Genomic DNA, 10203 nt, shown 5'->3' with positions numbered 1-10203 from the left:
ATTCCTCCATCCTCCAACTACCCTCAGTCCACCTCATTCCTCCATCCTCCAACCCAATACATTGTCTCAGTACTCCCTCCACCTCATTCCTCCATCCTCCAACAAAATACATTGTCTCAGTACTCCCCTCCACCTCATTCCTCCATCCTCCAACCCAATACATTGTCTCAGTACTCCCCTCCACCTCATTCCTCCATCCTCCAACCCAATACATTGTCTCAGTACTCCCCTCCACCTCATTCCTCCAACCCAATACATTGTCTCAGTACTCCCCTCCACCTCATTCCTCCATCCTCCAACCCAATACATTGTCTCAGTACTCCCCTCCACCTCATTCCTCCATCCTCCAACCCAATACATTGTCTCAGTACTCCCCTCCACCTCATTCCTCCATCCTCCAACCCAATACATTGTCTCAGTACTCCCCTCCACCTCATTCCTCCATCCTCCAACCCAATACATTGTCTCAGTACTCCCCTCCACCTCATTCCTCCATCCTCCAACCCAATACATTGTCTCAGTACTCCCCTCCACCTCATTCCTCCATCTCTCCATATTCCTCCCCCGTATCACTTGTGCACGATTACATCTTTCAAACGGTGTCTATCTTTTTTCTTAAATGTTCTTATTTATTTAGGGCATTTCTTCCTCCACGTATGGCTTGTCCTCGTTCTCTCTGCCGTGCTGCCTTTATCTCTCACTCTCGGTCTGAGATTGTTTTGCACGTTCTGTACTTTTCCAGTCCCTGTGAGTTCTTTCCAGGCTGCATGGGACCATGAAAATGTCTCTCAAGGTCTGAATTTTTATCGGTTATAGAATTTATACAAACTAATGAAACTAGACTGAACTGAATGTACACAGTGATCGACAAAACCTTAATTAGTATTTCAACAAAACGGCAACCCCATTTGGTTTGCTCTGGTTTTTCCATGAGACAGAATATATATATATATATATATAAGGTGAAATATATATTTCACCTTTATTTAACCAGGTAGGCCAGTTGAGAACAAGTTCTCATTTACAACTGCAACCTGGCCAAGATAAAGCAAAGCAGTGCGACAAAAACAACAACACAGAGTTACACATGGGATAAACAAATGTACAGTCAATAACATAATAGAAAAATCTATATACAGTGTGTGCAAATGGAGTGAGGTAAGGATATAAATAGGCCATAGTGGCGAAGTAATTACAATTTAGCAAATTAACACGAGTGATAGATATGCAGATGATGATGGGCAACTAGAAATACTGGTGTGCAAAAGAGCAAAAAAGTAAATAAAAACAATATGGGGATAAGGTAGGTAGTATGTTGGATGGGCTATTTACAGATGGGCTGTGTACAGCTGCAGAGATTGGTAAGCTGCTCAGATAGCTGATGCTTAAAGTTAGTGAGGGAGATATAAGTCTCCAACATCAGCGATTTTTCAATTCGTTCCAGTCATTGGCAGCAGAGAGCTGGAAGGAATGGCGGCCAAAGGAGGTGTTGGCTTTGGGGATGACTAGTGAAATATACCGGTTGGAGCGTGTGCTACGGGTGGGTGTTGTTATGATGACCAGTGAGCTGAGATAAGGCGAAGCTTTATCTTGCAAGACTTATAGATGACCTGGAGTCAGTGGGTGTTACGCACGCCTCTATGAAGAGGGAACGCAACACCCTGCTACAACTAAACTCTCCGTGAAGTGAAAAAGGTATGGACTGTAGGTGCGAGTAAGGATGACAACAGACAGAATGTGATACCGTTTACAAGGACTTTATTCCTTCACACGGTAATATGGGGAAAAGGGGCTGGACGGAACCAAAGCAAAGAAAGTAAATCTCAAAGCTCCCCCTCTCCTATCTTACCTGCCTACCCACTACTTACCTAATTTAGCACCACCTGGGGCCCTAACCAAAATACAGGGGGTGGTCCGCCCAGGTCTTACCTAGTGTGCCTAGACAGCGAATATGCTACGGGTATATGTATGCCCGCGGGCCTCTTGCCTAAGCACTCCCAAGGTGCCTTCCACTTCCCCCCCTGGGAACAAATGAAACAGAATATTAAACAATTTCACAAACAAACTAAGGACATCAAATAAGCTCTATCTGAGCAACAAACAGAACATACCAACTCTCAGCAATGAACTCCCAGTAAAATCTCTAGCAAAAACTCTAGCAAAATCTCTTTCCTACAAAAAAAAAAATAATCTCCCTCCTGAACAGAACACTGGCATTTATATATCTTCAGATGGAATGGGTAATTGGAGACAGCTGTCTTGACGAGGGTGCGGGGTCAGCTCTCTCCAATTAGCCATGGAGTCGACCAATCAGCTGCTTGAGGGATTTCAGGAAGCCATTTTCCTGAAATAAACACATGCAAATACACAAACTACAACACACAAACTGGGGAACGTAACAGTGGGTCTGGCGACGAATATGTAGCGAGGGCCAGCCAACGAGAGCATACAGGTCGCAGTGGTGGGTGGTACAGGGATATGGGGCTTTGATGACAAAATGGATGGCACTGTGATAGACTTCATCCAGTTTGCTGAGTAGAGTGTTGGAGGCTATTTTGTAAATGACATCGCCAAAGTCGAGGATCGGTAGGATAGTCAGTTTTACGAGGGTATGTTTGGCAGCGTGAGTGAAGGAGGCTTTGTTTCCAAATAGGAAGCCGATTCTAGATTTAATTTTGGATTGGAGATGTTTAATATGAGTGGAAGGAGAGTTTATAGTCTAGCCAGACACCTTTGTAGTTGTAGTTGTCCATATATTCTAGGTCATAACAGTCCAGAGTAGTGATGCTAGTCAGGCGGGCGGGTGCGAGCAGCTATCGGTTGAAAAGCATACATTTAGTTTTACTAGCGTGTAAGAGCAGTTGGAGGCCACGGAAGGAGTGTTGTATGGCATTGAAGCTCGTTTGGAGGTAGATGTATAGAAAGTTATGTTCTTCAAGAATAAATGCATATCTACAATGCACCTGCAAACAACCTACTTGGAATGTGCCACTGCATTTCTCTTGCGTCTGTACCTGTGGAGACCTATGGGCCCTGGTCAAAAGTAGTGCACCATATAGGGAATAGGGTGCAATTTAGGACGCAACTAGTCTGTTTCTTGCTCAGGAAGCTTCTCAGCACACACAGTGGAATGTGTTTGATGTAATTGCTGGTGTGCTACAGAGACAGATTTTTCTTAGGTACAACTAGGTGCAACAGTTTTTTTTTCAGAAAGCAAGAGAAGAATTTGTCACTGCTATGGTATGCTGGTCTTCTGAGATGAGGTCTCACGAGTCAATGATATGGTATGTTGGTCGTCTGAGGTGAGGTCTCACGAGTCAATGATATGGTATGTTGGTCGCCTGAGATGAGGTCTCATGAGTCAATGATATGGTATGTTGGTCGCCTGAAATGAGGTCTCACGAGTCAATGATATGGTATGCTGGTCTTCTGAGATGAGGTCTCACGAGTCAATGATATGGTATGTTGGTCGTCTGAGATGAGGTCCCACGAGTCACTGATATGGTATGCTGGTCTTCTGAGATGAGGTCTCACGAGTTACTGATATGGTATGTTGGTCGTCTGAGATGAGCGTGCACTGCTATTAATGGAGAGACGAGCGTCAATCTATGGTAAATTACCTCATGTGATCCCATAGTCTTGGCCTGAATTCCATCGTTAAAGGTTCTTACAGTATGTGGAAAGGATGTTTATTATTAGCAACCCAGTAAGAGTAAACAATTGTCAACCAAAACTGAATCTGAGTACTTTAGCCTACCTATAAGCCACAATCATATTTATGCTTTAAAAGTATCCCAACCCACAGTACATTTCCACAGCTTGCTTTTGCCCGTCCTTTGACAGAACCCCAAACACTCTCAAATATACAGCCATGTTGTCCACACACAATAAAGTGGCAGCATTCTCACCCCCGCCCCCACTTTTCATGCCCCACCACCAGAAATCACACGTATGGGCGAAGTGACTGGCAGGCAGGCGGCGGGCGGCGGGCTCCGCTCAGAGAACCTGCCAATAAAACTGCAGGTACACTGACAGGGGAGCTAAGAATAACGCCTCGCTCCTCCAGTGCCATCTCACACCCAACCCCCGGAGTTACTGGGAGCTGGGAGAAGTATGCCACTCAGAGTGTTGGGAAACGAGTGCTGCATCCCATATGATACCCTATTCTCTGAATAGTGCACTACTGTTGACCAGATCCATATGGGCCCTGGTCAAAAGTAGTGCACTATACAGGGTTTAGGGTGCTATTTGGGGACGCAACCTGAGAGTGTTGGTTGAATAAAGAAACAACTGAGATCCTGCTCTCTCAATTAAATTCAAAGGGCTTTATTGGCATGAGAAACATATGTTTACATTGCCAAAGCAAATGTAATAGATAATTAAAAAAGGTGGAATAAACAACCAGAAATGAATATTAAATCTTACACTCACAAAAGTTTCAAAAGAATAGCTACATTTAATACATTTAAGTGTTATATTATCTCACTCAGAAAGTGTGCTGGCTTCCTGTTTTTTTACCCTGGATGTGCCATTTTGGACAGCTCTGAGGCTCAGCGGCCCACTTAACGGCAGCTTTGGGCCTCACAGGTCACACTGATACAAATTCTGGTTGGAAGGAATGTTATTGTTTCACACAATGAGGGATTGGCACTTCACCCACTCTTAAATGTTACACCTCTTTCGCTTGTGGGATTTAATATATGGACTGATAAAGTGTCACTGAACACACTTGAGAATGTCTTACCAATTAAATACTGCTATTTCCTGTGTCATAATATGCAATGTAAGCAGAATTACAATGACTTGTGGGTGACGTCCAATGACGTCACTTTTTTATGCTCAATAGCAAATCAAGTCAAATGTTATTGGTTACATACACATATTTAGCAGATGTTATTGGTTACATACACATATTTAGCAGATGTTATTGGTTACATACACATATTTAGCAGATGTTATTGGTTACATACCCATATTTAGCAGATGTTATTGGTTACATACACATATTTAGCAGATGTTATTGGTTACATACACATATTTAGCAGATGTTATTGCAGGTGTAGTGAACTTCTTGTGTTCCTAGCTCCAACAGCGCAGCAGTATCTAACAATTCACAACAATACACACAAATCTAGTGTAAAAGGTTGGAATTAAGAAATATATAAATATTAGATAGAGCAATGTCGAAGTGGAATTTACTAAAATACAGTAGAATAGAATATAGTATATACATATGAGATGAGTAAAGCAGTATGTAAACATTATTTAAACATTATTAAAGTCACTATTGTTCCATTATTAAAGTGGCCAGTGATTCCTTGTCTATGTATATAGGGCAGCAGCCTCTAAGGTGCAGGATTGTGTAAATGGGAGGAACCCGGCTAGTGATGGCTATTTAACATTCTGATAGCCTTGAGATTGAAGCTGTTTGTCAGTCTCTTGGTCCCAGCTTTGATGCACCAGTACTGACATCGCCTTCTGGATGATAGCATGGTGAACAGGCCGTGGCTCAGGTGGTTGATCTCCTAGGGCAGACCGCACCACCCACTGGAGAGCCCTGCGGTTGCTGGGCAGTAGAGTTGCTGTACCAGGCAGTGATACAGCCCAACGGGATGTTCTCAATTGTGCATCTGTAAAAGTTTGTGAGGGTTTTAGGGGCCAAGCCAAATTTCTTCAGCCTCCTGAGGTTGAAGAGGCACTGTTGCCCTTCTTCACCACACTGTCTGTGTGGTTGGACCATTTCAGATCGTCAGTGATGTGTACACTGAGGAACTTGAAGCTTTGCACTTTCTCCACTGTGGTCCAATCGATGTGGATAGGGGCGTGCTCCCTCTGCTGTTTCCTGAAGTACACGATCAGCTCCTTTGTTATGTTGATGTTGAGTGAGAGGTTATCTTCCCGACAACCACTCTCCCAGGGCCCTCACCTCCTCCCTGTAGGCTGTTTCATCATTGTTGGTAATCAGGCCTACTACTGTTGTGTTGTCTGCAAACTTGATGATTAAGTTAGAGGCGTGTGTGGCCACGCAGTCATGGGTGAACGGTGAGTACATGAGGGGGCTGAGCATGCGCCCTTGTGGGGCCCCTGTGTTGAGGATCTTTCAGTGTGTTCGTATGATTAGAGCGTTGGACTGGTAACCAAAAGGTTGCAAGTTCAAATCCCTGAGCTGACAAGGTACAAATCTGTCATTCTGTCCCTGAACAGGCAGTTAACCTACTGTTCCTAGGCCGTCATTGAAAGTAAGAATTTGTTCTTAACCTCTTCAACCTATGGGGGCGCTATGTCATTATTGGATAAAAAAACGTGCCCGTTTTAAGCGCAATATTTTGTCACGAAAAGATGCTCGACTATGCATATAATTGGCAGCTTTGGAAAGAAAACACTCTGACGTTTCCAAAACTGCAAAGATATTATCTGTGAGTGCCCCAGAACTGATGCAACAGGTGAAACCAAGATGAAACTTCAAACAGGACATTTTTGACTCTCTGTTTTTCATTGTCTCCTTATATGGCTGTGAAAGCGCCACGAATTAGCCTGCCCTTTCTATCGTTTCTCCGAGTTGTCTGCAGCATTGTGACGTATTTGTAGGCATATCATTGGAAGATTGGCCATAAGAGACCACATTTACCAGGGGTCCACCCGGTGTCCTTTGTTGAAATTGTTGCGTAATCTCCAAGCTGCTCGCATTCATCCATGTGATTGAGACAGAGAGGAGACTTCCAGGAATGATATATCATGAAGAGATATGTGAAAAACACCTTGAGGATTGATTCTAAACAACGTTTACCATGTTTCAGTCGATATTATGGAGTTAATGTGGAAGAAAGTTTGGCGTTTGGATGAATTAATTTTTGTTTGTTTTTGGTAGCCAAACTGAACATTTGCTATCTAACTGAGAGTCTCCTCATTGAAAACATCCGAAGTTCTTCAAAGGTAAATGATTTATTGAATGTTTTTGCTGGTTTTTGTGAAAATGTTGCGCTAAATGCTAATGCTAAATGCTAATGCTAAATGCTAAATGCTAGTTTGCTATGGTTGAGAAGCATATTTTTGAAAATCTGCAATGACAGTGTTGTTAACAAACGGCTAAGCATGAGAGCTAGCATATTGATTTCATTTCATTTGCAATTTTCATGAATAGTTAACGTTGCGTTATGGTAATGGGCTTGAGGCTGTAGTCATGATCCCGGATCCGGGTTGGCTCGACGCAAGAAGTTAACTGACTTGCCTAGTTAAATAAAGGTAAAATAAAAAAAGTCTCTGTGAGGCTTTGTGGTTTGAACACACATTTGTCTCTGTTATAGTGTGGACACTATATAAATATATTGAATATGTTATTGTAATTATCTGCAGTATAGTATGATTAGTATTCATGTGTTCATGGTTATTATTGGCATTGGCCTTGACCGTGACCTTTCCCCTTTGATGATGTCTATCACAGTGCCATCTGTTTTGTCACCAAAGCCCCATATACTACCCACCACTGTGACCTGTACGCTCTCGTTGGCTGTCCCTCGCTTCATACTCGTCGCCAAACCCACTGGCTCCAGGTCATCTACAAGTCCTCGCTAGGTAAAACCTCACCTTATCTCAGCTCACTGGTCACCATAGCAGAACCCACCCGTAGCACGCGCTCCTGCAGGTATATCTCACTGGTCACCTCCAAAGCCAATTCCCCCTTTGGCCACCTTTCCTTCCAGTTCTCTGCTGCCAATGACTGGAACGAACTGCAAAAATCACTGAAGCTGGAGACACATATCTCCCTCACTAGCTTTAAGCACCAGCTGTCAGAGCAGCTCCCAGATCACTGTACCTGTACATAGCCCATCTGTAAATCGGCCATCCAACTATCCCATCCCCATACTGTATTTATTTATTAATCTTGCTCTTTTGCACCACAGTATCTCTACTTGCACATTCATCTTCTGCACATCTAATAATAATATAATAATATATGCCATTTAGCGGACGCTTTTATCCAAAGCGACTTACAGTCATGTGTGCATACATTCTACGTATGGGTGGTCCCGGGAATCGAACCCACTACCCTGGCGTTACAAGCGCCATGCTCTACCAACTGAGCTACCATTCAAGTGTTTAATTGGTATATTGTAATTACTTCGCCACCATGGCCTATTTATTTCCTTACCTCCCTTATCTTACCACATTTGCACACAATGTATATAGACTTATTTTTCAACTGTATCTACTGTATGTTTGTTTATTCCATGTGTAACTCTGTGTTGTTGTATGTGTCGAACTGCTTTGCTTTATCTTTGCCAGGTCGCAGTTGTAAATGAGAACTTGTTCTCAACTAGCCTACCTGGTTAAATAAAATAAAATAAAAATGTGTTTTTCAAATGTCATCACCCAGAGTTGTACCACAGGTTGAGTGGGTTGTATCACTTTGCTGTGTTTGTACTGTTTGTACATAGCTGTGCACCTTTTATTTGTTAGGTTGAAAGTAAAGGAAAGTAATATTGAATTGCATGTGGGCATTCCTTGTCAAGTTACTACAGTCTCCAATGCCAATGAGCTCAGACTGTGGAATGGAAGGAAGCTGCCTCACACAAGACCCTCAAGAAAACTGTCATAATGTGTAGCTAATTAGGCTATACTTAAAACCGCACACACACACAAACACAGAGCACGCCACACACACAGTACTGGTAAAGTATTTATGAGAAAATGAGTAAATATTGATATGCAAACTGAGTCACGTTGAAAGTGCAGTAAAGCCAGAACATTACTTATTTACAACATTGTTTGCTTATTCTGAAGGCTTATGTCAACCTGAATGATGCAATGACAACCTATTTACTTCCTGTATGAAGGTAATATGCTATCCAAAGTTCTGCTCAAAGGAAGAGGATTATTTCTCATGTGAACTGGAACCAAATCCTACATTTAAGTACCTTTGGGCGACACAAGGGCACAACCCACAACCCACGGATTCCATCTCCATAGATCTTGCCTGACAGTCAATAATATGAGATCTGGGAAATCCTTTGAGGGTGTGTTGCCACACCTCTGCAGGAGGCTGGGTCCTTTATGTGGGCTACTGAGAACGGTCTCCAGCAAACGAGTCTCCACCCTTTCCCTCTACACCACACCAAACCAAACCACACTGAAGGCCTGACACATCTGCTCTGTCTGTGATGCGGGTTCAGTGTGAAGTATTGGCAGCTTCCCATCTAATCAGCGAACATCCTACACCATTGTGGTGAGACATTTATCATGATGTATCCACTTATCCCTCCCCCAACGCATCATACCCTCATCATACAGGTATACTGATGTATCCACTTATCCCTCCCCAACGCATCATACCCTCATCATACAGGTATACTGATGTATCCACTTATCCCTCCCCAACACATCATACCCTCATCATACAGGTATACTGATGTATCCACTTATCCCTCCCCCAACGCATCATACCCTCATCATACAGGTATACTGATGTATCCACTTATCCCTCCCCCAACACATCATACCCTCATCATACAGGTATACTGATGTATCCACTTATCCCTCCCCAACACATCATACCCTCATCATACAGGTATACTGATGTATCCACTTATCCCTCCCCAACGCATCATACCCTCATCATACAGGTATACTGATGTATCCACTTATCCCTCCCCAACGCATCATACCCTCATCATACAGGTATACTGATGTATCCACTTATCCCTCCCCAACACATCATACCCTCATCATACAGGTATACTGATGTATCCACTTATCCCTCCCCCAACGCATCATACCCTCATCATACAGGTATACTGATGTATCCACTTATCCCTCCCCCAACACATCATACCCTCATCATACAGGTATACTGATGTATCCACTTATCCCTCCCCCAACACATCATACCCTCATCATACAGGTATACTGATGTATCCACTTATCCCTCCCCAACACATCATACCCTCATCATACAGGTATACTGATGTATCCACTTATCCCTCCCCAACACATCATACCCTCATCATACAGGTATACTGATGTATCCACTTATCCCTCCCCCAACGCATCATACCCTCATCATACAGGTATACTGATGTATCCACTTATCCCTCCCCAACACATCATACCCTCATCATACAGGTATACCGTAGTTTACTGGACACTCTCATAAGCTGGAGTCATCAAGGCAATACTTATGTTATATCAACTTGTGATGTTTAAAGA

At 43.1% G+C, this 10203-nt stretch overlaps 1 long non-coding RNA gene across 1 annotated transcript; it reads right to left on the bottom strand.

The window, feature by feature from the left end:
- Positions 1 to 1738: 1738 nt before the first annotated feature.
- LOC127908318 (uncharacterized) lies at positions 1739 to 7802 on the bottom strand. Its single transcript, XR_008066806.1, has 2 exons — positions 7585 to 7802; positions 1739 to 2344 (listed from the first exon to the last, which is right to left on the bottom strand). It is a non-coding gene; the product is annotated as an uncharacterized LOC127908318 (long non-coding RNA).
- Between the last annotated feature and the right edge of the window lie 2401 nt (positions 7803 to 10203).

This window comes from Oncorhynchus keta, chromosome 17 (genome assembly GCF_023373465.1).
Source record: "Oncorhynchus keta strain PuntledgeMale-10-30-2019 chromosome 17, Oket_V2, whole genome shotgun sequence".
Lineage (NCBI taxonomy): Eukaryota > Metazoa > Chordata > Actinopteri > Salmoniformes > Salmonidae > Oncorhynchus > Oncorhynchus keta.
This window is presented reverse-complemented; position numbering and strand designations above follow the sequence as displayed.